We start from the raw sequence: 6,000 nt of genomic DNA on the forward strand, positions 1-6,000 counted from the left end.
ATCCCTGTACTGTGACATCACTGTGTGTATTATCCCTGTACTGTGACATCACTGTGTACATTATCCCTGTACTGTGACATCACTGTGTGCATTATCCCTGTACTGTGACATCACTGTGTGTATTATCCCTGTACTGTGACATCACTGTATTATCTCTGTACTGTGACATCACTGTGTATTATCCCTGTACTGTGACATCGCTGTGTGCATTATCCCTGTACTGTGACATCACTGTGTGTATTGCCATCTGCACATCATCATTTTTTGTTTGTTTTTTCCAGGATGTCATAAACAGAGATTAATCAGGGAATGGCAGATTAAGGGTTAAATGGCGAAATCAAGCAAGGATTGCACAATAATAACCAAAATCTTATGCCGTTCCCCTGGAGTCCGGCTGAATCCATGTTCCTTCTCTTCATTTATCACACAAAGAATTCTGCAAAACAACAATTCGGGGGTTACTGGGGGTCAGGGTCTCCCGTGCTCCTTACATAGGACATAGGAGCTGACATTCCCCTCGGCTCTGCAGTGGCCGGGAATAAACATTTACCATCAGCGGAGTCCTGCACATCCATCCCCAGAGACCCCAGAGATCGCAGATGTCGCCCATGTGCTCTATGAATTCCCGCACAAGCCTATGCTCTGAGGTGAGCCATCATCCTGCTCCTCCTGGTTCATGAGTGTAATGCCAGAGCTGCAGTAAGGACTGACACAAGGACACGACCAAGAGTTGTACGCCACATAGAGGTGGCCTTAGAGAGTCCATTCCTTTCAGGATCATTCACAAATAACTCAAGTGTGTAGCCATGTCCTATATAACAAGAGAGTGGCCCTTAGCATCAGCAGGGCCCAAAACTCCATGATCACACTAGAATTGGTATCGTAGCCATAGAGGATTGTTTCAGTACCATTTCCAATCACTGCCAACACCCACTGGGAGTAGCACAAAGGATCAAAGACAACCAATGAGAACTATGCCCCGCCCCCGCGGAACCTGCACCAGGCATAGATAAATTGTCATTTAGAGACAATAAACCTCCAAATCAGAAAATTGATTTGTGGAATCCATCACTATCAAGAAGTTGTGGACCTGAAGTTAAAAATCACTTTAAAAATGCAGAAATAAATCATGTAGATCTCTATCGCCATCTGTCTGCAAATAAAAATAATGCAGTGCCCACAAGCAAGAAAGTAAGAAAAGTGCAAAAATCGCAAGAAACTCATGGACTTAACCAGCAGATTCACAGTCGGGAGGGATATTATTAATCCGGTGGGACACACGTGCCATCTGTCTTCACCTGGGAGTGAAAAAAAAGTTATGGAATAACTTTGTTCATAACTTTCAAGGGCACAAGTTATTATATTGCTTTATATTAATATATACAGCGTGTTGCAAAATGATTCAAATTCCAAAAAATATAGGTGAGCAAATCGATTTGAGGAAAAATCAGCAAAATGATGGCTGATCGACATAATGCTAAATGATAAAGGGCCAGGAGGGGCCCATTGTTGAGGTCATTTTTTTAGTCAGGTCATCGGTGGAGTCTTCATTGGGCCATCTTCTATTGGCAGACCACAAAGATGGCCCAATGAAGACTTCACTGATAACCGGACTTAAGAAGATGACCAAAGCAGGGCTGGTTGGCGGGACAGACAAAAGCCAGGTGAGTTTATAAATATTTTAATTAATATGTTTATTATGCTTGGGGGGATGAATACTTTTGCAATGCACTATAATTACATTTTGCTTGTCTGTAATTGACTGGTCGTCCTTGCTTCACTTTCCCTGCTTGTATTTTCGGCTCGGCCTGAGGTTACTATTGATCAGGACTGCGTTGAGTTGGGAAGTTAATGGAGGTCAGTGCCTCATTAATCATAAATGAGTGACTGTATTCATGCAGACAGTCGATTTCCAAATAACAACGGGGAAGTGGGTCACACTTTGTTACGCAACTCCATTTATTTTTGGTCTGGCGGATGGCCAAGATGCAAGATCATTATGCAGATGTCGGATGAGTTTTGGAAGTGATGAAAAGCAGCCGCTCTACAATGTCAGTGCCTTTTCTCTTCAAGCTCTTTATCATGTTAAAAATAGTTCAGTACCAGTGATATGGCAGTGCCAAGAAGGCGGTACAGTAGAGGGTAGTTCAGAATAGTAGTTTGTTGCACCAAGGCTCATCATATAACACCTCATAGCTAGCACTGAGGCAAGGGCATTTAATTCTGTGTGCCACCTGGAATCTCTGCCAGTTGATCTGCCTGGCACACTGCGGCAGTGGCCAGCAGGATAAGAGGTGATGGTGCAAGTATAGAGCTGACAGTGGAAAAACTATAATTTGAACTGCTGCCTGATCTGCCTTTATTGGCCCTAGCATTGTGTGCTGGAAATTAGCTATGCTTATAATACACAAAAACACAACACTGCATGAATATACAATGCAATAAACAATGTGAGGTGTAACCTGGTATATGTGGATGTCTTGTGCACAGCTATGGGCAAAAGGGACTGCTATGGGGTTTTTTACCACCCCTGATTTTTTTCTTGATATACATGTGCAGTCGATTATGAGCACCAGGCTGAGGGTGAGAGACAACAAGGAATGCGTGATAAACACATAATAATATAAAAAGATATAATAAAGAAAAAGGGAACGCTGTGGGGTCCAAAAACACCCCTGACTATTTTGCTTGATATACATGCAGGTCATGAGTTAAAGCTTGAGAAAAAGCAGGGGTTAATGAAAAAAAGAAGGGGGTAACCAGAAAGAGATGATACAAGGGGGATAGGAAAGAAAAGAAAGAAAGAAAGGAAGGAAGGAATGAGAAAAGAAGAAAGGGAGGAATATAGCAGAAAAGAAGGAAGGAAGAAAGAAGAAAAGAAGGAAGGAAGAAAGAAGGAATGAGGGAGAGAGAAAGTGCACTGTGGGATCTTGCACCACACTTTTATATTTTCCCTAATGTAATTAAGCAATTATTCTAAATGGATACATTTGCGAATTGTTTATAAACACAAACAACTTTGCAATTTACCTGTCATTAAAAAGTCCTCTTTTCCCAAGATCAGAGTTTGCCACCACGGCTCTCAATCAGGCTAGATCACTGAATCTGCCCAGCTGTAGGGTATGTGCACACAAAATGTTCTCACAATCAGGCAGGAAAAACTCATTTTTTAAGCTTTTAGGCCATTTTTTGCAAGAGTTTTTAATGCATTTTTTTCCCATTCATTAGAATAGATTTGCAAAATTGCAGAAATAATTGACATGAAGAAAATATGTAACTGCTTCAAAACTGCTAGGAAAAAATAAGCTACGTGTGCATGAGACTTCAAAGATCTCATCCATTTTCCTGGAACTAGGAAACCCTTCAGTTTTTGTGTCAAAACTGAGTGAAAAAACCCACAAGAAAAACACAGCAATCAATTAACAAGTGCACATACCCTTAGGGTTTCCGCATTGCTTCGTTGCTGCGGAGTCAAGTGTCTCTGCCAGCAGCATCTCAGAGTGCACAGTTCAGGCCTTCAGCCCCGGCGTGCCACTCATCCGAGCTGCCAATAATCAGGAGCACATCACCGAACAAGAAGAAAGCTGAGAAACGGATGCTGTGCTTTCCTGGGGATAGAAGAGAAGACAACCAATTTAATATATCTGTTGGTCAAGAGCTAGAGGCTGAGAGAGCAAACGGAGCCTGAAAAAGAGAATATAAACTGATAGAAAATGAGATCTAGAAAGAAGGAAAAGGAAAGCTATGGGGTCTTCCAACACCCCTGGTTGTTTAACTTGGTGTAGGTCATTTCATACTAAAATAATGAGAAAAAAATGAAAGAAAATATCTTGTTTTATATGGTATAGATAATGAATTAGAAGATGGTAATAAAACCATTATGAGAGCTAAAAGGGAGAGAAAGGAAATTAGAGAAATGAGAGAGTAGGAAGATCAAAACCAAAATAAGGAATCCTCCAAACCCCCTGGTTTTACGCAACATAAGCGATGATATTGTGCATAAGGATAAAAACAAGAAAGTGACAGCAACACTTAAAAGTAAATGAGAAAAAAAAAGGTGTTGTATAAAGAAGGGAGAGTGAAGGGGAACGCAATGGGGTCCCTCCCCACCCCTGGATATTTTATTTCATAAAGATGATGAGGTTGAAACTAAAGGTAAAAAAGGGGGACAGAGAGTGTCACAGTTCATGGGGAGGATACCCTTATCATCCCCACCACTCACACTAATTTGTCATGAACTGGGGTTGTTTGGTTGCCCCTTGTTCTTTCTGAAGGGGATTTATCTATATCCCACTTGTCAGTTCTGGTTTGGAACTTGCATTTCTCTGGTGCCCCCCTTACCATCTGGTCAGTCACGGTACTGCACCTAGGATAATTAGTCACCAGAAAGGCTGCCTTACTTTGTACTGGCTAATGGGCACACTGCAGCGAGGGCGATATGACTACTCCCACTCAGGCAGAAACAATAATTATCAATGCCGCCGTCGCTACGAAGGCTACCAAGCGCACAGGACAAATCCGCTGCCACCAGCTCCAATTTCTTAAATATTAACGGATCCAAAGCCAACCCAGATTAGTAGCGTAATTCACTACAGAGGACGTGACAGTACGTTATAGAGCAAGGAGAGACAAAGCTAGTAATTTAATATTTTACTCCAAAAAAGGTAGGCAGTGTTTACAGAAGTATAAAAAGATATTATAAAGAAGACAAGTATCGTATGTACAGTACAATTACAAATAAAATGGGATTAAAGTTGAAAAGAACACTTACATTTCGTTATGTCATGTCATCTCATGGCTGACTGTGTGCTGTGGGGGATTGGCGACACATCTAGATGCATCACACATCTATATAGCAGCTAGACCCCGGACAAAAGACACTGCAAGACTGCTGCTTTACTCACTTATTCCCTGGCCTAAAACCAAGGCACTCCCCCTGTGGTGACCTCACTCAGAGGCTGAATCTTCCCCTTAGAGTTATGGCAACTATTTTTATACCTGGCTCGCTGTATGAACCTCGTATACGAAAGACACAATGATCAGGAGGTGCACCACATTGGGGGAATTCTTTTAAGTGTAAGCACGGCGTAGTTACATGACCCGCTTATGGAGAAACCCACTCCTTGCACTCGGGTTTAGCTCCTAGCGATTTCTGTGAGCTATAGATCTCTCGATGGACATCCAGAATATATATTCCTTATATCTCTAGCCCGGATCGGTGCCAATATACATAACCTTAAAAGAACAATAGAATCCCATACTTTCGGTACCAGTTTTAGCCGGTATCAGGTGGAAGGGGGGATGAGTGGTTTAAGGAGACCTGCTTTTGCAGCTCAAAACCATAAAACATTCTTGAGGGAGGGGGAAGTAAGTGTAATTGAAGAAATCAGAACTTCTTCCTATTTCCTGACAGAGAGAAAAAAGGAGTAAGTGAAGTTCAGAAAGATAATAGAACTACTGACCATGTCTGATAGATAAAACATGGCTAAATCTATTGATTAAAGAAATGGATGTGAATCTAAGGGTCCGGGCCAAGTGCGATCATTAAACGGTCGCCTGATTATATAGAGGCACTATAGGTGACACTCTGTTTTAGGAACCGTTTCCTGTAGAAGGAAGCAGAATTATATTAGCACAAGTCTCATGTTTTTTGTTAAGGAACAAGTCATCCATTGCTCAATCCGTATAAAAGGATTTGGAAATTTTAGAAAGCAGCCTCGTCAGCTGTGACATTTACTTAGTACTCATGTTTTTTGAACACTTGCACTAAACTTCTGTTCCTGTAGACAACAGTCATGTGACCAGGACACAAATACAAACTTTCTACAATTTCTGAGAACTGATGCATGGAAATTCTAATATGGTGTCTTCCATCTAGTGGCCAGCTGGAGGTATTGCAGTCAGAAGATAGGGCCCAATGTTTTCTGTATTGCCATCTCTAGCCCGCCCTCTGGTGGCTGCCTGCCGGTACTGCAGCTCTGAGCTCACACTCTGCTGCAC

The sequence above is a fragment of the Ranitomeya variabilis genome, chromosome 2 (assembly GCF_051348905.1).
Source record: "Ranitomeya variabilis isolate aRanVar5 chromosome 2, aRanVar5.hap1, whole genome shotgun sequence".
In the NCBI taxonomy this organism is placed as follows: Eukaryota; Metazoa; Chordata; class Amphibia; order Anura; family Dendrobatidae; genus Ranitomeya; species Ranitomeya variabilis.